This window comes from Bombyx mandarina, chromosome 04, assembly GCF_030267445.1.
Source record: "Bombyx mandarina strain Sakado chromosome 04, ASM3026744v2".
NCBI classification, from domain to species: domain Eukaryota; kingdom Metazoa; phylum Arthropoda; class Insecta; order Lepidoptera; family Bombycidae; genus Bombyx; species Bombyx mandarina.
The window spans coordinates 5856175-5880083 of record NC_143211.1 but is presented as its reverse complement, the minus strand read 5'-3'; the positions used below and the strand labels follow the sequence as shown (position 1 = coordinate 5880083).

General features: G+C 34.1%; 1 protein-coding gene across 2 annotated transcripts in view; it reads left to right on the top strand.

Annotated features, from left to right (window-relative positions):
- Nucleotides 1-23909, top strand: part of LOC114240890 (tyrosine-protein kinase transmembrane receptor Ror) — a 76593-nt gene that overhangs the window by 18854 nt on the left and 33830 nt on the right. The window lies entirely within an intron of this gene.

Sequence of the window (23909 nt, the reverse complement as noted above, 5' to 3'; positions counted from 1 at the left end):
TGAGTTGGCTAGATCCCGTATGGGTGATGCCTTATGAGTTGGCTAGATCTCGTATGGGTGATGCCTTGTGAGTTGGCTAGATCCCGTATGTGTGATGCCTTATGAGTTGGCTAGATCCCGAATGGGTGATGCCTTGTGGGTTGGCTAGATCCCGAGTGGGTGATGCCTTATGAGTTGGCTAGATCCCGAATGGGTGATGCCTTGTGGATTGGCTAGATCCCAAGTGGGTGATGCCTTGTGAGTTGGCTAGATCCCGAATGGGTGATGCCGAGTGTGTTGGCTAGATCCCGTAAGGGTGATGCCTGGTAAGTGGGCTAGATCCTGTAAGGGTGATGGCTTGCGAGTTAACTAGACCCGTATGGGTGATGCTTTGTGTGTTTGGTAAATCCCGTTGGGTAATCCTCTTGTGTGTTAGCTAGATCTCGTAAGGGTGAATGTGCTTTGTGTGTTGGGTAGATGCCAGTAGGGGATATGCCTTGTTTACTGTTATGTGAAATGCTAAAACAGCGCAAGGGACGCGCTGGAATCAGTATGGCCGTATGGGCGCAAACGCCACTGTTGGCAATAATTAACATAATAATATATAGTTTAGTTTATTATATGTTAATATTTGTTTATTGTTAGCAACAAAACTGTTATTCTACCATATTTAATAATTAGCAGACACTGTTTTGATGTGAAAATGTTCAGAATATGTTTAATGTTTATATTATTGTTTAAAAACACAAATGACTGTATAAATGATTAAATATGAATAAAGCATAAATATTAATAATAATTTATATTATAATTAACAGTACTAATAATTTAATTAAGTATTGTAATTGTTATGCAATGATGTTGTTGGCGCCATCTATTATTAGGCTGGATAATAACAATGTTAGTTAATATTACTTAAAAGTAATTCATGTAAATTAAATTAAATGTGAGTCATGTAAAATCACTAAAATATGTATTTTGAATATTAAGCTATGTTTTGTGAATTGTTTCGCAGTAATTACATTTGTTTGTATAAAAGAAGTTGTAGTTGCTATAACCAACACAAAATGGCTAATTGTGTAAAAACCACTGAATAACTCAGGCGTGGCTTTTTGTTGTAAACAAGTAATGTTAAAGTTTTATAGAATTGTATTGTATTTTCATTGTAAAAGAAGTTATGTGTGTAAATCCTGGCTTAACGCCGACACATACATTGATAAAAATTTAAGTTAATGATCGTATAAGTTTGATATTTGTTCACTTTTGCCCTCTCGCGTGTTTGTGCTGATAATATGCTGAAAAAACCCATTAATGACTCATACTCGCCTTTATTTATTATAAAATAAATGCTATGTTTATTGCTTGTTTTTAATAAACTTAAAACGAAAAACATATGACGCACTAATTACTTTAAAAAAAAACCCAAAAAACAATCTTAATTTGAATTAATCGAATCAGAAGAAATAAAAATATGTATTCACAATTCAGATGTACATAATATCGACGCTTGAAAGGCAAACGTGACTAAGCGACAATAGCTGCTTTGTACATAAATTATAGGCAATAACCATATTCGATGCGCAAAAAAAATAATATTTTTAGGTCTATTTTAAAATCATTGCAATCCTACAGCTAGATTCGTTAAATAAAATTTTTTTTCAGGTATTTCTCAGGTATATTTTAAATTAATTTCAAATTTTTTTTTTTTTTTTTTATTTAAATTAGTCTACTGTAAAGTTCACGCATTGTCGCTTAGTCACGTTTGCCTTTTAAGCGTCGATATGTACCTATATATTAAAAACAACGGGCAAGAGTCTGTGAATTCCATCGCGTACAAAAACTACCAGAGCGGTGTCGAGTCGTGCAAGGAGCGAATTATATCCGCACTCCGATCTCGATGCGTGTGAAACGTATCGAGTGCTTATCTTGAGATCATTTAATAACACGGACAAGGTGGTCCCAAAGCCGGTCGGCCCATAAACAATCTTATGATGGACCGGCGCACCTAAATTAATAGTTTGATCCAGTAAAATACACCCGAACAATATTTATTTGCGTTGGGGCTTCGAGAAGAGGTATACACATATGTTTAAGTAATATCACCTTCACACTACACCTACCAAGATTCATCTCTGCAGTCCCCTAAGGTAAACTGTTAGAGAATGCCTATGGCATTAAGTCCGCCTTTATACTTTCTAGTATATGAAGTTATAAATAAATAAATATATTAAGTGAGATGGGCGGGCGGCGCACCACGAGATAGCCGGGTCACGTTCCCGAGATAAAGCTGTAGATAAGGCAACGTCTTCACACAGCGATTGTCTTTGCATCAAACTGACGAAGCGCATTCGATGTTGTTGAACAATAACTACTTATTCTCAGATCATCGTTTTATTTTATGCCAGCAAACACGATTAGCTTAATTCATCTATACATTTAAAATTGATTTTTATTAGTATTTATTATAATAATAGAGAATGTAGAAATGTGAGCGTTCACACTTTATATCGTGACCCAATAAGTTTTGGCATGAGTATTTTTGTAAACGTTTTGAATGTAAATTTCGAGATCTTACAATCATAGATTTTTCGTCATTCCATAACAATTAATAGTTAGATAAGTAGGACTCTTTTTTGATTCTATTTAGGATATATAAATACAAAATGACATAAAACAGTGTGAATGAATCGTGATTTCTTTCTGTATGTAAATCCTTAATTTTGATATTATTACTAACAGTACAATGCTAAAAATATGGGAGTGCGACCCCTAATCAACTGATAAAATGTGCTATTGCTTTCTCATCATCCTTAATCTTATCTCTTATTCTATCTCATCGAACCTAGATAATAGTTATATTAAGACTCTACTTAAAAAAAAGTCTATATGGTATTAAGTTTTATTATTGCCTATTTCTACTACGAAGCAATAATACGTTACAGTTTGATGTGAGATGCCCTTTATTCCAATGCAATTAGGGCTTCAACGTTATAAGAATGTTTTAAAGTGAATGGAATGTTAAAATGTAATAATAAAATTGTAAAGTTGAGCACGCCTGCCAGTCTACGACTTTTATCTATTTTAGTCACTTAATTAATAGATAATTATTATTATAAATTAACATATTACATACCTCACGTTGATTAGAATTCAAAGACAGTTTAAATGTCTTGCAAAATAATTATATTAACCAAAAACAAGTGTTGACAAAACCACTGTCTGTTTTATTTTAAGTTATATATTAACTGCAATCACTGTACACACAGATACAAATACTACTGCAATTGTATAATTGACTAAACACACATTAGGGACAGGCTACAGGAAACTACATATTATCATAGTATTTAAGATATAAGGCATGTTGTACTTAGAAACGTTATTAACCCAGTATTACGAATAAGCGAGTCACATAAGCTCAATGTGTACGTTTCATAGGCACAAAATCCCACAAGTATATAAAATCGATATATACAAATGTCGATCGATAGAATTCGCAACCTTGAAGATTCTACTTGTTTTTTTGCCCATATAATCCGTTTAAGGTTTATAAATTACGTGGTACACACATACATACAGCAATATACATACATACACACATACATACATACATACAGCAATAGCTGTAATTAATGAAAGTAAATCAAAGTGGATAGCAGCTAGATCCTGGGAACTTAACTCATCCATCGAGGCCTATGAAACCCTTTTTATAAACTTTAAATTGCTTTCAATTTGGTTGTATTCTTTTTTTATTGTATTTATGGGGCTCACGGGTCATCTGGTGTTAAGTGATTAACGTAGCCTATAGACATGAAAAACGCCTGCTTAACGATAGAAGTGCGTATTTCTTAAGAAAAATTGTTATATGCCTGCCGGGATTCAAATACCGGCATACTCTGATATAAAGTATACCGTGCGTTTAGTCCTTGCGACGTTCACGACGATGAAACGCAAGGGAAAGCGGGATCACGAGCGCTCACGAATAGCCAAAAAATATTTTGACGCCGCTCGTATGCCTGTATTAACTGCTTGCTTGTCAAACCAAAAACTAATCTAACTAATAGTGTTAGATAAAAATAAATATGGGAAATAAACAAAAAGAGCCTCGACGCTCAGTAGAAATTTCAATGATACGAAACATGCTTTACCGGTTACATTGAGAAGCAAAGAAACAAAACAATAAGTATTACAAAAATATATTATACGACGTCGTGATTTATTACCAATGTCTTTATGAGAAATTACGGATTAAATTTCAATTTATCAAATAGAAGAAAAAAAATTAAATGCATCAGAACTGTTGGTTAATCACAATCATTTGTCAAACGACAGATTCTATACAATGTCGACCTCGAGGTCAATAATGCTTAATAGAAAGCAGAATATTAGACCTCTGATCTTGGAAAATAATATTTCTCAGACTAAGAACACTATCGTCATAGAATACTTGTTTTATAACATTGAACAAACAGTTAAACGGCAATTAAACCAGAGTTTTACGACGAAGCGGATTATGTAATTGTCTACATCAGTATGCTCAGCGACCCAACTATTTACACACGACAATTTAGACCTTCACCCTTCTGAGATAAGTCTCGATTCGTTCTGAACCAAAAAAAAAATATCACTTGCGAAATCAAATGTACACGAGTACTAAGTACGACTACGTGAGTATACGATAGATTTCTAGAAAATGTACAATTGAATTTATTTTTGTCAGATTCGTGTGACAACGGCATAGTTCAATCATTTGAATGACGAATTTTTATAATTATTCAAACATTTTAAATATAACCTACATTGAGGCAGCCCTACAAAAATCTAATTGACCCATTAAGCTCGGCTTTGAATATTAAATCGTTACGCATCTTTTATATCGATTTATATCATCGTAACGCATATGATTTATCGATAGTTAAAATAGAAGTATTCCCTAAAGGTTTGATTCATCACGTATAACTAATGACACAATGAATTTCGGTAATGGCCGGGCTTATTGCCCCTAAACAGGTATCTCGGCGATTAAAATAGCAAGAAAATATTGACGACGATTTAATTTATTACTCTGTGGAATCTTTGAAATGAACACTGAAATTATTTCTGAACGCATTCCGTTTTTCCGATCAAATTTTATGACCTACTAGCAGCCCGCTCCAGCTTCGCTCGGGACTTTAATAAAAATTAACAATCATTAATTAACAATCATAATACACACACATCAAGCCTTCTATTTCCATCAGCTTACTAAAAAAAGAAAATTATAAAGATAGTTTTGAATAACGTTGGGTTACATTATTGGAGTTTTAGCAAGGATCCCTATTTAAAAAAAAAAGATTATAGCCTATGTCACTCGGGAATAGTGTAGCTTTCAAACAGTGAAAGAATTTTTCAAATCGGTTCAGTAGTTTCGGAGCCTATTCAATACAAACAAACAAACAAATCTTTCCTCTTTATAATATTAGTATAGATTTTATCATAAAATAATTTTGACATGTACTTCTAAACATTTTTGATAATTTTCCTTCAAATTAACTTCACAACTATTCACTTTTTTTTTGTTATTTATTGTTTTTTATTCGTAGTTCGACTTTTATATTCGGAGTAAATTGAAGCGGTGTTCCGATATAAGAATTTACAGAATTAAAGAAACTAATCACATGCTTCATCGAACCTTTAAATTAGACGCCTTCAGCTCTAACACTAGGAGCAGACTTAGGAACCCCGGTAACCGTACTCGTCGAACTAGACAAAGAGTACGACGTGCAACCTAACCCATGAATCAGCTCGCTGAGTTTCGCGCCGGATCTTCTCAGCGGGTCACGATTCCGATCCGGTAGTAGATTCATTCGCGAAGCAGTCGCTCTTGAGTTGTTAGGTCTCCTTCGGAGGCGCTCGGGCAGCTGTAAGCAAACCCCACCACTTTTGGCTGAGCCTTTGCTCTCCCACCTGTCCTGGTGAAATTGGAAAAGCCTCCGGGTCACCAGTAATCCTTCAATCATAAAAAAATGCTTCATAGATATCACGCATGAATTTCATGCAACATGTCGAAGATTCGGGACTGACTACGAAACGTTTGCAATTTTACTGAAAATTACATTTTTACGCAAATTTTGATCACGAGTGCTTATTAATAATAACCTGTTGTGACATTTGTGTTTACGCAAATTGCTTGTCTTGTCTGCCAAAGCAAGCAAAAAGGAAGTCATTAATTCGTCAATGCGATTTTATTGAAAAAACTAAAATTCAATGAGCATTTTTTTCTCACATCGCAACAGAAATATAATATAAAAAAACTGCACAGAAAACACAAATTGAAAGTAAAAGCCACAAGACAAGTTGAAGTTAATTCGTTGAGTCACTGAGTTATAGTGACCATTTAAAGTCAGGTATCGGTTGACTCCGAGAAGATATTTACTGTGGAAAGATTTCACGACTTGTAATTAAAAGTTCTTTTTGTAGTCTCATATGCATCTGTTTGATGCTTTTAATGTATTATATTAAATTAAAACACTTACAAAAAGGGAAAACAACGTCTAATAGTATTTTGTTTTTATGAAATCCTAAGCCAATATATCTCACATCTAGGAGGTACCAACTAACGTGCTGCGTTCCTTAAATATCAGCTAATGACAAATACCCGGTATAGCGAAATAAAAATCGCGATTGCACTGTCAGTGCCTCTATTATTGAAACGTTTCTAGTGTTGTAGGTCATCGATATATCGATGTTGTAGGTACATAATGCTCACACTTTTGCAAGTTGGGCACCAAAACAAATACTTTACTTTATAGACATTGCCGCTTCGATTCAAACGATTGTGACGTTTATCCGTAAATAGCGGCCTTATGAAACGTGATGTAACCTTGGGATAATTATGTTACATTGCGGTGTAACTATACTTGAGACCTTAGAACTTGTATTTCAAGGTGAGTGGCGCATTTACGTTGTGGATGCCTATGGGCTCTAGTAACCACTTAACACCAGGTGGGCTGTGAGCTCGTCCACCCATCAAAGCAATAAAAAAAAATAAAAAAAAACCCTGACAATCGGTTTCAAACGAACGAAACCAAACATATCATAAGTTGTAATAGTATTCATTACACCGCGTTTGTCAATAACAAGCTAAGTAACTTTTGTCATGTCAATAATATTACAAATAAAAGATTCACATTAAACAACCCCAAGATAACTTCTTCCTTCTTTTTTTTTCGGGCCTAGTACCGAATCTCCTATTGGGTTCCCACACTTGGGGATTGCGAGGGCTATGTGAAACATGACGGTTCGCAGATGTTGGAATCGGACCACGGGCCCAAGGGAGGGAATTTTACTGGTGGTAGGACCTCTTGTGAGTCCGCACGTGTAGGTACCACCACCCTGCCTATTTCTACCGTGAAGCAGTAATATAATGCGTTTCGGTTTGAAGGGCGGGGCAGCCGTTATAACTATACTGAGACCTTAAAACTCATATCTCAAGGTGGATGGCAGCATTTACTTTGTAGATGTTTATAGGCTCCAGTAACCACTTAACACCAGGTGGGCTGTGAGCTCGTCCACTCCATCTAAGAAAAAGAAAAAAGAAACATAGGCAACTCTCATTGATCCCTAGGCCACTGCTCCCGGAACAGCCAGAGGCCCTGCTTAAACAAGTATTTACGCTAAGCTCCAGGCACAAAGGGTCCCAAAAACCTCATCAAAACCTTTACGCTCCACTGAATTTTTACATATACATAATAAATATATCAAATACAATACGAATGTGAACTGTAATTAACGTAATAAGAAATTTAAGGGTCATCGGTTCTATTATATTTAGATCGTATTAATATATTTCAATGAAAGACAAACAAACTACTTCATAAGTACCAAAGCGATTTGAAGCTAAACAAGCCTGCGTTAACAGAAATTTTATACAGGCTTGAATAACTTCTCACAGTACACTTGCTTGTAAATGATCTAACAAACGATCATGTAGTGATGACACAATGTCACCATGACATTAACAATGTAAATAAGTGAGTGACAGACCAATGGTGACCGACTGTAAGTACATTTCAATAAATGTACAAAACATGTATGATACCATATTGTACAATATATTATAATAAACAGGAAAAAAAATTAACGAATTAAAACCTTTTTCGATTTTAATTCTTTTTTTAACCTCCTTTTGATAACCTCATTAACTTATGTTATTTCTCTCGCGCAAGATGAAGTGATACTGTAGTTCGTAATAAAATTAACTTATTTATAAATGTAATTCACAAAACAAAACCTTAAGCGGAATAAAAACGATGCCAAATCTATCTAACTCTTATTGGCGAGCAATAAATCTTATCCAAGCAATGTATGTATCCGTTTTTAGGTATCATTAAAACTGTTCGTGTAATTTATAACGCGAATTTCTAATGTTACCTGACTTGACTATCAAATAAGACTACTATAGTAATTTGTACATACTTGATTCGATTAAAGATAATTACACAATATTGATTTTCAACACTTTTTCTATTAAGCTAATAAATTATTTTTAAATGAAAGCGTTCATATTAGGTGGGAATATCCAGGATTTGAAATTTTGAATTTCAAATTCTAATGGAATATGTATTCTAGTAGTATCCGAATACTACCTACTTAATGATAATATATAACGAACCTCTTTTAAATGTATTTGCAATATCATATCATCAATCACCTGCGGCAACATCTTTATTACAAGTTATATAGTACAATTGAGATTTTGATTTCAAGGGAATTCCAAGGTGGCGTTGCGGCGCTATCTTTGTGATATCTGAGGATTTCTGTAACCACAAGGCGTTCAAAAAATTACCCAGACGGAGCCACAGTTAGCCAGTGTCGCCTTAAGCATGGCATTTCGGGGTCTCCTAATCCACTCTCAGAGCTCTCGGTATTCCAAGCACCGAACAATCAGTCAGAACTCAGTCTTTTTTTTATTGCCCTTGTAAGACGCCTCTAGTCACAACGAATTACTATAATAAATATTATTATATTTTTATATTTATCTATACAATATTAATATAATCTATGCAATCAAAATAATTGCCAATTTCATTATTCAGTGAATGTACCTACCATTCATTATAGAAAAGGAAACGACATTGCAAAGAATAATGACATGGGTAATAAAACATGAATTATTAAAGTAGTAAATTAAACATATTTCCTTTTACCACATAACTATTAAAAAGACTAATGCCTATTTAGAATTATAATCACGTTATTATAATTCCAAATATATTTTGATATACTACTACTCTGTCAATGTAGTACCGGGAAAAGGTCAATAATACACAATATGTTAGTTATTCATTCAAATTTATGGTATCACCTTAAAAGTATGCTCCTTCGGACACGATACACTTACACCAGCAAATAATCTAATCATGAACACATTTTTAAACGCTTTTTCCGGAATTGAGTTCATTCAGCTCTCGCTGCGTATTCTCCTTTATCTCTTCTATCGAATGAAAATGGAGGCCACTAAGTGTTAATTTGTGTTTAAGAAAAAGAAAAAAGTTAGTTGGAGTCATACCCGGTGAATAGGGTGGTTGATCGATGGCATTTATTGAGTTTTTGTTGAAAAATTCGTTCACAATGATGGCCGAATTGCACAAGCAATGCCGTATTATCGTAGTGCAAATACAATAATTTTCTTTCTTCCGATTTATCGTCAAATTTGCTCTCTTAAGCGCCGCCTAACGCTCAAATAATGTTCTTTATTTACCGATTGGCCTTCCAGCACGAATTCCAACTGCACAACACTGCAATAATCAAAGAAAACAGTCAACATAATTTTGACTTTTGATCGACTTTGACATGGTTTGCTCAGTTTAATTAAACTCGTAAAGTAAACACACCTGTTCATCACGCGAATGTCTGCCTCACATTAAAACCGAACCCACGGCCCTCGGCCCATCTGACAATGGTACTAAATACTACACCACCAAGTCAATGAATAATGCACCTTATAATTGCTGGTAATAGTTGACCCTCATAATATGTATTATATTATAACTTATACTATTATTATATATGACGGAGAGGCTGGTTCAATGGTGTTTTTAAAATGATGACATCGCTGACGCCGTTCTCTTCATGATTATCATTTCCTTCCGTAGTGACAGTAATTAAGACTCACTTTTCCAATGAATTCCATTTATTACATTTCAAGTTTACAACAATAACAACAGAGAGCTCCACTCCGTTTGACTGCTCGAGCCGGAATGTGTTGTACTGTACTGTTGTGTTGTGTGAATCTTTTATTCATTTTTTATTGCCCTTGTAGGCAGGCAGAGTGGTTACCGTCGCTCATGGACTTCAACAATGCCAGGGGTAGAGCCAAGCCGCTGCCTACCCTTAAGTACTCTCCACAAGTATTATTTGAAGAAGGACATGTCATAGCGCTCGGAAAACACCGTGGAGGGGAGCTCATTCCAAAGCCGGATGGTACGTGGCAAAAAAGATCTCTGGAAACGCACTGCTGATGAACGCAATGGCTCCGGGTAGTATGGATGAACTCTATTCCGGTGGCGGGCGGTGCGATGGTAAAAACGAGATGATGGAATCATTTGAAGCAATTCGTCAGACTACTCCCGTACAATTCGTATTTATAGTTGAATAGTGGGGTAGTTTGTTCAATAATTTTCCTGAATACCGTCCTAAACAATTGTTGACTTGTGATGGACTTTTAACCGCTAGCCAACAATTTTAACATTTTGAAGAAACAGTTAATTTTAACTAATCTTATTTAACTATATAGAAGGGCTGGGCCGATATATAATATTATATAATGTCATATAGGGTCTCTTTACTCTACATAAATGTATATGTAATACCTATATGTAATTCTGAAGTGGAACACGGGCTGCGTTTAGTCCATCCAAAAGTGGGCCCGTTACATCCACGGATAATACGCGTAGCGGTAGCACTCGAGCAAATATTTGTTACACTATCTATACCGCCGCCTTGCTTTCATAAAATGATTTCTTTCAAGAAGACCTAGTAATAGTAGTTCTAGCCACACCATTTCTATGTTCCAGTTAGAAGGGTAGAATAACCAATAATTACAACAACACAATTGAGATTAGGGCCATGTAAGCTTGTCTGACAACAAAATACGTTATGGTATCTATGGACTGATATACCCAACTAGTGCAAATAAAGAATATTTTTCACAGCCACTCTAACACAAGTAGAGTAACGAAAAACAATCAATTTTCTTTCTTTCCATAGATACAACGCCATATTAATAAAGCACCTTATTTTTTATTTTAATAAAAATTTTTAAATTAATAATTGTAAAATAAAAATATAAAAATAATTCTTTAAATTAATAATTTAAATTAATAATTGTTTTAATAGTGTTCTTTAAATTAATAATTATAAAATATGCACTACGTTCTTTGTGAGCAAAGTTATTTTAGTGAAAAGAATTGTCTAATATTGTTCATCAATTCAACCATGAAAATGAAAGTAAAGAAATCTTCTAACAGTCTTACGAGTCGGACCTTACAATCAAACGACTGAAAGTGATTACAAACTCCTCGACTTAATTATTGTCACTTATCACACATCACCCGTCGCCTATAAGTAGTAAGTTGATTGTAAATCATGCTGATGCGAAATTTACAATAGCTATCTCGCTCAAGCTTAGCACAAGCGTTGAAGGTATGTGCAGGACGGCACGACAACTAAACTAGCAGGATTTATAAATCTCGCACTCTGTGACCTAAAGACGCCCTGACACATGAATGAGCCCATAATTTGTGGTAAATACAATAAAATTGAGATATTACTTTAGCTCAATAGTGATTTCTTGGTATTGCCTCATTATGAATAAAATTCAATTCAATTATAAATGTTGGAGTCTCTCTAATTCTCGCTAGTCGGAAACTTGAACTGGAAGAAGCTCTTGCAGGCTCCACGGCAACAAACTAGCTTATTCTAAAGCTACTTTCATGTTTGAATAAAATGACGAAAACATGAATAATTTGTTAGTAGGTAAAAAATGTTTCAAATGAAGAAACAATTCCTGTCACTTTAATTGTATTTAAGTTATTGTTTTATGTATGTTTATTTATATGTATTTTTCATTTTATATTAATTTTTTTTTTTTAAAGCTTAGTTTAAAAATCATGCTTTAATAGCTTTTATATTGTACACTATTCCCCTCTTATACATCGTTTTTCACTCTGCTATTGGTTTGCTGGAAGAAAACTCATGAATGAGTTAAGCTCGCCTTTGTACATAGTATTTAGACATTCTTTAAATCTGTTTTTTATTGCATTTTCTTTGTGTGTACAATAAGTATAAATAAATAAAATAAAAACCAATGTTCATCTATTAATCTTGAATACGATCAAAATAAATTCATGAATTCTTCGTACATATTTATGATTAACTTCCATAATAAATTTTGAAGTACGTTCCATTTCGCGTAATTTAGGTCATTGCATCTTACTAACATTAAAGTAAGGCATCTGGCAAAGGTCCGAATGCATTAGTATACGGGAAGGATAGAATTACGAAATTACCCGTTGCAGTACTACTAAATTCAAATTTCGATTCAACAGCAACCATTATAATGGCTTATTTTCATTCGCACAGCAGTAGATGCCTGTCAATCTGTTTTTAACCTATATATTTTTATTTATTAAAATTGTGGAGTATCCTATAAGCCTATTTTTAAATCCTATAAGCCTATTTTTAAAGCCTATTTTTAAATTTAAAGCCAATTTTTTTCTAAACAATCCCGTTAGTATTTATGATAACAAAGGAACAGGGATAGGAAATAGTTAAAGTAACTATAACGTTTTTTTTTATATATTACGTAACTATGGAAATCAAAATAGATTAATTTGTTAAAATACTGACTAGTTTAGCTCTTTCCAGAGCCGAATAACTTGAATGAGGAAAGGATCAGTCGAGAAAATCAAAGCGATGAAGTGGAATTGACAAGAAAAGGGGGCAAACGATTTAAATTATTATAGATGGCCAAAATTACAGATATCTGTTCTTTCAAATAGCCTGAAACAAGGCTTATGTACTTCTATGTATTATATATAATATTATTTCATTCAAACAATATTAACATAAAAATTAATAGTTCTTTCTTAGCTTTTATGTAAAATAACTAAGACAGGATACTTAATCACGAAACATAAACAAGTATGGTTTTTACAAAATATTCCATTGATAACTATTTAATGATCCTCAAAGCGACTTGTATTCGCTCTCAAAATGATTATTGGCTGAAATTGTTCAGACGTCTGAGAACGTCTGAAACAAATAGTACCGTGAAAAAAAACTTTAAAGGTAATTAATTCTCTTCTTTTTCTCCACCTTATCCCACTAGGTGGGGCCGGCACAGCTAATTTTTCTCTTCCATTCTCTTCTATCAGCCGTCATCTCAACACTCACTCCTCTTTCTCTCATATCGTCATTCACAAACTCCATCCATGTCTTCTTCGATCGATCTCTTCCCTCACTACCTTGCACTACCATTTCCATACATCTCGTAGTCACATGCATCTTCTCTCTACGCATCACATCGTCTTCTCGCATTAAAACTGTATAATCTCAAAAATTACTAATTTAACAGTAGTGTTTTAAAGGTTTAACATGTAATATTTTTAATATTAATCATCCTTGTAACATTTATTTTTTATTTTTTACCAGATACATTATCTGTCTTTTAAAGTAAGATAAAATTATGTATTAATTTTGTTAATAGTAGTCAAAACATAGGTAAACTAAAAAAAAAAACTAATACTAAACTACGCTCTTTTGACAGTATTTATGAGAAAAATTCTGGTGATACCAAATGTTTACGCGTATTAACTCAATTTCGAATATTTTTGGAAATTGTACACTTTGAATGAGAAAAGGCGACATGTCCATAAAACGCTAACCGTTTAAAGGTAATTAATTATTACTAGAGGACCAGCAGTAGTTGAAATTCGACTATAATTAATTGTAATTGTAAGTTTGTACACTATTATGATTGTATTTTATACTTCTATAATCACAAATTTCGCCAAGACTACACTATAAAAAATATTAACAAAGACAAACAATATTTAATCTCAATTTGACAACAGAGGTGAAGAACAAAAGTTTGACAATAAATAGTATGCATGCGTGTGTACGTCAAATACATGGTATGTAGTGTGTGTAATGTTTTCTTTATTGACTTAATGTATCTTTTATGCATTATTTTTAAAAAATATTAGAATTGTACACTTCTTCTCTATATTCTCTATAAGTGTGGAAAGTTTCATACTCCTCCGTCCGCGTAAATTTCGTAAAAAGGGATACAAAGTTTTTGCTTCACGTATTAATATTAATTATTATAACATAGACCTTGTATGTTACGAAAAACACTGGTATATGAATCAAATTTATTCAGCTGATTGAATCTGCAACGTGATCACTTGACGAACATACTCAATCCACTTGATCGATTTCGCTTAATGTTCTAATATTTTACGTGAACTGAAATATGTTATTCAATTATTCATGTTCGTTCAGCACCGTTTCTAATGGGCTTTGAACAGTCTAAGAGTCGAGCTGTGTGTGTATTATTTTATTTAAAACTTGAGGTTACATCAGAAACTAGTTAACTATTATTAATCTGTATATTAATACGTGAAGGAAAAACTTTGTATCCGTGTTTACGAAAAATGCGCGGACGGAGGAGTATGACATTTCCCACACTTATAGAGAATATCGAGAAGAAGTGCACAATGCTAATATTTTTTTAAAGTAATGCATAAAAGATACATAAAATCAATAAAGAAAACATTACACAGACTACATACCATGTATTTGACGCACACACGCATGCATAATATTTATTGTCAAAGTTTTGTTCTTGACGTCTGTTGTCAAATTGAGATTAAATATTGTTTGTCTTACTTAATATTTTTTATAGTGTAGTCTTGGCGAAATTTGTGATTATAGAAGTATAAAATACAATCATAATAGTGTACAAACTTACAATTCCAATTAATTATAGTCGAATTTCGACTACTGCGGGACCTCTAGTATTTGGAAATCTCTTTTAATTTCATACTATGACATTTGTTTAACAAAAATATGTCATCATAAAAGGAGATGCAGTTTGAAAAAATACCTTATTTTGTATACTTCATAGTACATACAGTTCACAGTCGACACGTTTTAAATCCCCAAAGGAGGTCAAAAACATTCTAACATAAATGAGTCAGTGAGCACGCAAATGTATAAAATTTGTGGGTGGATTTTAATTACGGGACGTTATTCATATTTCCCTAGTAATTTTCTAGTGTGCGGATGTTGAGTACCAAATGCTTTTCTAGGAACCTGTAGAAAATGCCCAAATAAAAAATTATTTGCAATAAATGCCTCGAACCCCGTTAAAACTGCTTCATTAAAAATTGTTTTTAATAAATAACACATTAATATTGTTTTGTTATTAATGAAAAAGACCTTTCAATTATATTTTATGTTACAACTTCTTAGTTGATTCTTTAAATCCAATTGTTTTCATGAAATTGCATCATGGATATGTGCAGACAGCAACTTCTGACAATAACGTTGTTCTCCGACAATTTTATTTTGCCTCTAATAACTAGTATTCAGCTCAAAATTATTTCATACTAGCTGACCCGGCAGACTTCGTAGTGCCTCAATCGATAAAGAAAAGACATAAACTCTTGTATGAAATAAACTTAAAACAAGCAAAAGGAATCCGTCCGACGGGGGACACATCTAAGGAAAAACCAAAATTGTTTGTTTTTATATAATTCCAAGCATTTTCATATTTATTTACCTTTTAAACCTTCTCTGGACTTCCACTAATAATTCAAGACCAAAATTAGCCAAATCGGTCTAGCCGTTCTCGAGTTTTAGCAAGACTAACGAGCAGCAATTCATTTTTATATATGTAGATGGTACGTAATTGGTTAAAATATAGTTTCGGCAAACTGTGAGCTGGCTAGTATGAATTACCGTGCTCATACAGCGTGGGATGCTGCAATAGAACAAGATCGTCCTTGAGGCGGCCGCTCTGTGTTTATTCGACTGTCGTCTAGCACTTAACGCCGACGTCGATATTAGTTATTTTTGCACGATACAACACCAAGAAAAAACTCGCTACGCAAAATTATAGCCCATTTCCCCGTAAGAGAATAGTGCGAATTACGCATTTGTTTGCTTTACTCCGTAGAGCTGTGTTGAAACCAAGAGGTTGATGATACGTTAAAAGTCTCGCACGTCTCTCGTACCTAGTTAGATAATAAAAAGTACATCAATGTTTAAAATATTCCAACAAACAGATTATGCAATTTAAAAGAGGTCAGTACTTACTCGTAAAATTATTATCTATATTAGAGACTATAAAACGCCCAACGACTTTGTCGTGCTTTGCAGAAACGAATAGTAATAACATTTTGAGGCTATTTAAAACTAAAGAGTTTAAAAACGTATACTTTTATATGTTAATGAGTATATTTAAACGCATTTTGGAAATACAAGAACCAAATGCTTTTAACTTTAGTATACTTGTAGAGAGAGGGCTAAAAAATGCTGACCTTAGATATATTTATTTAACATAATAGAAGACTATATAAATTTAAATTATAGCTCTTACATAGTGAAAAATAATTAATTAGAAATCTATTTAATTATTTGTTCTGTTATTTTAATAAATTTTATTATACTATGTAAATAATCCTAATAATGCTCCGTTGTTTTTACAACAATGCAGGGATATATACTCCTTGGAATTGGAGTGTCGTGACGAAAATGATCTCTTTGTCGGAAGACTATGTTTTCAATATACTTGTTTTTTTTTTTTTTTTTTAACAACATTTTATTAAATTAGAGCTACTTTGATAAGGGCATTTGTATGCTATTTCTGTAGCCATACCATCTGCCAGAGTCACCCTGGCCACTAGTAGCTAATTATACAAAAAAAAAAAAAAATACTACGCCTATACTAGCCGACCGAGAGGGCTGGTGGTCGTGGCGCCGACGACCGCCAGTCCGGCGTCTCGAGGGGGAGGGTGATGGGAGAGATGTGCTCCGCACTAAACGCTTCACTTTCCCCCCCTTGCCTTTTCATGAGTTTTGTCTCATGCGAGGTTTGGACGTTGGTTGTTGAGAGACAGGAGGTTTTAGTCGGTTCGACTCCGACATGCCCCGCCTTCCATCCCCAGTGAAGGGCGGAAGTCCGGCGATTTCCTCCTGACAAAAAAAAAAAAAAAAAAACGCCTGTACTAGTGAAGTAAAAAATACAAGTTCCAAAAAGAAAACTGTTCAATTTACTTGTGATTGTTGTCATTATTTAAAAATGCAGGTTTTCACTAAAAATAACTGTAACAAAATTTGGTTCATAGGTACATATTATGAAAGAAAGAGAACTGGCTTTACAGAAAAAGAGGTTTCATGACTAAAACCGGATTATACAGTCTGAGGAGATGAAAGGAATCTTTTAATTTCAAATGGCGTATTTTTAATTTAGCAATAAGGGTATTTGAAATTATATTATGAAATATGTATCTAATAGTTTCAAAATAATAAAAGTTCTCTACCAAAGAGTAATTACGTAAGTCCTCTATACTATTTTGATTGGAAAAATAATTGTTTTATTGTAAAAAAAATCTAGCGAAATAAAAATGTGAAAGCAGTCAAAAACGTCGTGAAGACTAATCGACTGTAAAGCAATTATGTTTTGAAAATATCGATACTTAGTTTGTTAACCTGAACTGACGAAATTAGCATACACATTTATTTGAAAAAATCAATACAATGTACTATTCGCCGCAAATAAGCTGCAAATAAATATCACAACAAGTAAAAGACATATCGTTCAAAAAGATAATATTATAATAATCACCAAAATATTTTTTTGTAATGCAATATTTCTGAAATTGTCTAATATACGTCCATTTTCAGTGAAGGAAAGCCACAATTTGAATATCTAATTTAAAGAAAAAGGAGTCTTTTTAATAATTCAGAATTATCTACACGTACAATGTAGTTAAACGTCATTAAAGTTAATTTCCTGCAAAGTTGATTCAAGCCCTGTAAACTGTTGGGATTAAAAAAGTTCCCATTTAAATTACTATTAAACTGTAACAGATCAAAGGGGCATTATAGATATTTTATGGATATTGATTTGTTTTTAGACACATACACTATTATCTAAATGACTGATTTTTTTATAAGTTAATTCGAGGATCACTTAAAGGTCTTAAGAAGTAACGAAAAATTACTCTGTTGACAAAATTTATCATATGACTCAAAATATGATTTATATCAACTACAATGGTGCAAAATGATCTTCTTCTTCTGTCTTCTAATAAGACAATACAACCGTTTCGATACTTATATGTACCTAGTCAGGTCATAAGTATTGTCACACAGTAAAAACTTTTCTTTTAGAATGCTGGCCACAAAAAAGTTTATTGAATTCGAATTTCGAATTGTTCATGAAAATAAAAATGTATACTTTTAGAATTTTACTCATTTTTAAATATGGAGTGGACGCTTAAAGAAGACCGTGTTGCAGTTATTGCGTTGCATCGTTGCGGTTACGCGCCAATTCAAATTTTTAACATACTGAACATTTTGAATATAACCAAAAGATTCGTTTCGTACCATCAAACGATACAATGAAGACTCTAGTGTAGATGACAGGTCAAGAAGTGGTCGCCCTCGGTCTGTTAGGACTCCAGCAGTGATAAAAGCTGTGCAGACGCGAATTCAAAGAAATCCCAAACGTAAGCAGAAACTGTTCGCCCTTCAGATGGAGTTAAGCAGAACCACGGTGAAAAGAGTGTTAAATGAAGACTTAGGGCTTCGGGCATATCAAAGAAAAACAGGACATCGTTTGAATGCTCATCTAATGGACCTGAGACTGAAGAGATGCCGCGTTTTGTTGAAGCGGAACGCGGGAAAAAAATATCGGGAAATTATTATTTCGGATGAAAATTTTTTTACCGTAGAACAGAGCTACAACAAACAAAATGATAAGGTGTACGCACACAGTAGTGAAGAAGCGAGCAACCGTATTCCGCGTGTCCAACGAGGTCATTTTCCATCCTCGCTCATGGTATGGTTGGGAGTTTCTTATTGGGGCTTAACAGAGGTACATTTTTGTGAGAAAGGTGTAAAAACGAATGCAGTTGTGTATCAAAATACAGTCCTGACGAACCTTGTGGAACCTGTTTTTCATACCATGTTCAATAACAGGCACTGGGTATTCCAACAAGATTCGGCGCCAGCTCATAGAGCGAAAAACACACAAGACTGGCTGGCGGCGCGTGAAATCGACTTCATCCGGCACGAAGACTGGCCCTCCTCCAGTCCAGATTTGAATCCGTTAGATTACAAGATATGGCAACACTTTGAGGAAAAGGCGTGCTCAAAGCCTCATCCCAATTTGGAGTCACTCAAGACATCCTTGATTAAGGCAGCCGCCGATGTTGACATGGACCTCGTTCGTGCTGCGATAGACGACTGGCCGCGCAGATTGAAGGCCTGTATTCAAAATCACGGAGGTCATTTTGAATAAACTTTAGTGTCATAAGAATCTATGTTTTGTTAAGTTAATTTTGGTATATGAATGGTTACATAATAAATAAACTTGTTTCAATTATTTTACATTAAACATGTGATAGAATTTATGACCTGACTAGGTATATAACAAGAACATATACAACAAAAGTTTCAATTTCAAGACCATTCGTCTTACTCCAATTTCAAGCGAGTGGAACGGTAGACCTAGTACTCGATATAACAAAAAATGTGATAATGAGAAAGCGGAATAACATAATTAAATCTGTAGACGCAATAATTCAAAAAGATATCAGATCACAAAGGCAACTAATAAAATGTGTTGTTACCTTTAGCTACAATATTAGGACCTCTTGGGGGAGTCCTCACGGGTAGGTACCACCACCCCGCCTATTTCCGCCGTGAAGCAGTAATGCGTTTCGGTTCGAAGGGTGGGGTAGCCGTTGTAACTATACTGAGACCTTAGAACTTATATATCGAGGTGGGTGGCTCGTTTACGTTGTAGATGTCTATGAGCTCCAGTAACCACTTAACACCAGGTGGGCTGTGAGCTCGTCCACCCATCTAAGCAATAAAATATATATATGGGCAAAAGACCTTAATATACGATAAACTTTTTGCAGTGATGTATTGTTCTCTTTTTTATTGCCTTCGAAGGCAATTGATAATGACCTGGTAAATGGTCTCCGTCGCTCATTGACATCGGCAATGCAGAGGCAATGCAAAGCCAAGACGTCGCTTAATATTCAGGATTACAGTCAAAATCTGTTATAACGACATCGAAGGGACTGCTCATATTCAGTCGTAAAAACCGATAGTCGTAACAACCGGTGATGCTTAATGTGTATCGTGCAAGTACAAACAAATCAATAGGGAATTATTGGAAAAATATATTTATTCAACTACATATATACATTTTGTTTATTACACATAAGTACAATGCATATTATTTTTCTGTGAGCATAAAATCTGTAATATTGGTCTGTTTGGGACACTTCTTTTGTGCATAGATATTTTGTAATTCACGTTGGATTTTAATTAACGTATCGTCATCGCTCTTTCCAAATGGTTGAAATTGTCGAGTGTCATACACCATAATATATTCCTTTCCTGTCTGTTTGAAATTCCGCTCTCTAGCTTGGATATAATACGCGATTATTCTTCAATATTAATTTGTTTTCTTTTGTTTTGCGACATTTTGAAAGTTTCACGAATAACTCCACAAAGTTTTGGTACATCTTTTGTATAGATAAGTAACAAACTAACTGAAGAGATATGAAGAAGCGGGCTTTGACTCTACCGCATGCAAGTGTTTTGTTTCTAAGAATTAGAAAAGACCCTACACTAAACGAAATCCTATTGTTTTCTTTCCTGATTTTAATAGCCATTGAAGACAAATGTGGATACCTATTCAAATTGTTTACAATACAGCTTAGCCGGTCGTTCTAACAGATCTAATTCTCCGAAATATTAGTTAAATGTGGTCGTTTTATGAGGTATGTCGTTATTAGCAATGTCGTATAAAGCAATGGTTTTAATAAGGCGGTCATATAGCATTCAGCCGGGACCTTTGTTCTAGGTTATTATAACCGGTATGTTGTTCTAAACGATGTTGCAGTAAACGGTTTTGACTGTATTTCCTTCTTTAAGATTTTTAAGAGATTATACAAACCTATATAAAGTTTATTTAAGTTTTTATAAATTATTAAATGTGTCAGTTTACACGCGCTTGTATCTTATTAAATAATGTTACGCTTTAGACAAACGGAATAGAAGTAGTCACAAGAATGAACAAATTTTGGCTGTGTCTCTTTCAGTGGGTGTCGTAAAAATTTATACTAAGGGATTCATCGTAAAATGAGCTTTAGAGTTGTGATTGTTTAATAAAATATATTTTTATTATTAATAAACTAAAATAGAATAGAATTCATCGTTGCCTAAAGAATAAGAAGTCCGGTGCATTTGTGTCGAGCGATGCAACACCGGTCTTCGAATACCGTAGGCGGGTACCAATTTTTCTAATGAAAACGTACTTAACAAATGTTGACGATTGACTTCCACGGCGAAGGAATAGCATCGGGTAATAAATTCAAACCCGCAAAATTATAATTTGCGTAATTACTGGTGGTAGGACCTCTTGTGAGTCCGCACGTGTAGGTACCATTACCCTGCCTATTTCTGCCGTGAAGCAGTAATACGTTTCAGTTTGAAGGATTGGGCAACCGTGGTAACTATTGTGAGACCTTAGAACTTATATCTCAAGGTGGGTGGCGGCATTTACGTTGTAGAAGTCTATGGGCTCCAGTAACTACCTACTTAACACGAGGTGGACTGTGAGCTCGTCGGTCCATATAAGCGGTTGATGATACGTTAAAAGCGATAAAAAAAGACTAGCCTAATGAACCAGAACCGGGGCTTAGTCTCGATAAAGCATCTTGTGAGCTAGTGGAGTAGTGTCTCAAGATGTGGGGCGGCGAAATTTATATTATAAAGGCCATAGGATCCAGCAATCACTTAAGACCAGGTGAGCCAAGTAATCATAAAATATAACTTAAATTACGTTATAATGTTGAAACCTAAATTCAATGCTCATAGAAAATGTATTTACTTTATAAACAATTAAACAGGTCACTCTGATACAACTAATCTTGGTGCAAGGTTAATAAAGCTCATCGCCAGTAAATAATCTATTAAATTAGGTGCATTGCACTTTAATGTATTGACCCAAACAATTATTATTTATCAATTAATTAGATATTTTTTATATGTTCACAGTTTTTAAATCACAAGATGCATTCGATATAATATACGAAGATATTTTACCTTGTGTATGTATCTTTCATTATTTCCGTGTCATCGAATGATAGTGTAGTAATTTGATATCGTTTTGCTGCTTAAGCGTTAGTATATTTAAATACATATAATAAAATATGTAAATTAATGAGGCATTCTAGGTACCTGTATTGCTGAGGTTTCCTTGAAATCGCTATTCGTGAACGATTCGCATTCCGGCACATCCTCTCTACAGCCGCTTTCTCACAGGTGCACGCAAATCCCTTCTAATTAATTAACACGGAAACTTTAACTTTCTGCCATGTTTATTTTAATTTTAATGGCCAATAGTGTTGCGACTTCTAGCTACCTATTCGAGACAATGAGATCTTCAATTGCTTTTTTAAGCATAACATTTTATACTTCTGCTCAAGTGGGTATCATTAGAATATTCTTAATGAACATAGTAAGCGCTTATAATTTGTCAAATGACATAAAATACGGTGGACAAAACACAAAAAGTTTTTAAGTAATAAATTTAAATCCTTGGAAACTATTCCTTAAAATTTAGTCATATGAGGAGACTTCTTCTGAATCTTAATATATAATTGTTCTATGCGTGTGTTGTAAGTGATCTCCTCCTAAAGGGTTGAACCGATTTTGATGATTTTTTTATGTGCATTCATGTAAATTCGGGAATGGTTTCGATTCACGATTTAGTCTACTACAAAAAAAATGTAATAAAAGAATCTTCGGATTTCAGACGATCGGGTTCGCTAATTTAAATTTATACTTCCATTTAACCAAATATAAATATGTAACTCATTTACATATAACTTCCTAACGGTATAGGTGCTACCAACTAAAACTTTGCTTATTTCAGTAGCTGAATTATCAGACATTTTGATTCTAAAGACGGAACAATTATTATTATTATTTTTTATTGCTTAGATAGGTGGACGAACTCACAGCCGGCCTATTGTTAAGTGGCTACTGGAACCCATAGACATCTACGACGTAAATGCGCCACCCACCTTGAGATATAAGTTCTAAGGTCTCAGTATAGTTACAACGGCTGCCCCACCCTTCAAACCGAAACGCATTACTGCTTCACGGCAGATATAGGCGGTGGTGGCGCCTACCCGCGCGAACTCACAAGAGGTCCTACCACCAGTACCCCCTACCACATACTACCACCAGTAGTGATGTAAATAAAATTTTTATAGCTATTAATTTTTATTATACGATGTTATTCTTTTATTATGAAATTAATTCGTAAGTAAGTACGGCTTCCGTGGAAAAAAAATTGGTGCCTGCAGCAAAGCATTCGATCACCGTCAAAGTCGTATCGCTCGATACGACTACACCGGTGTATACTCATAGATATATAGGTAACTAGCGAATTCTTTATTGTACTTAAGTGCAATCACTGTTGCATTTGAATGTCTCCTTTATTTAAATAACTAAGTTCACTAATAGTGGCTATATGTATAATTCCATCAACCAGCAGTAGACATCATTTTCATTTTGGTTTTGTTCTTAAGTAAAGTGGCAATGTAAATAAAGATCACAAATTGAGA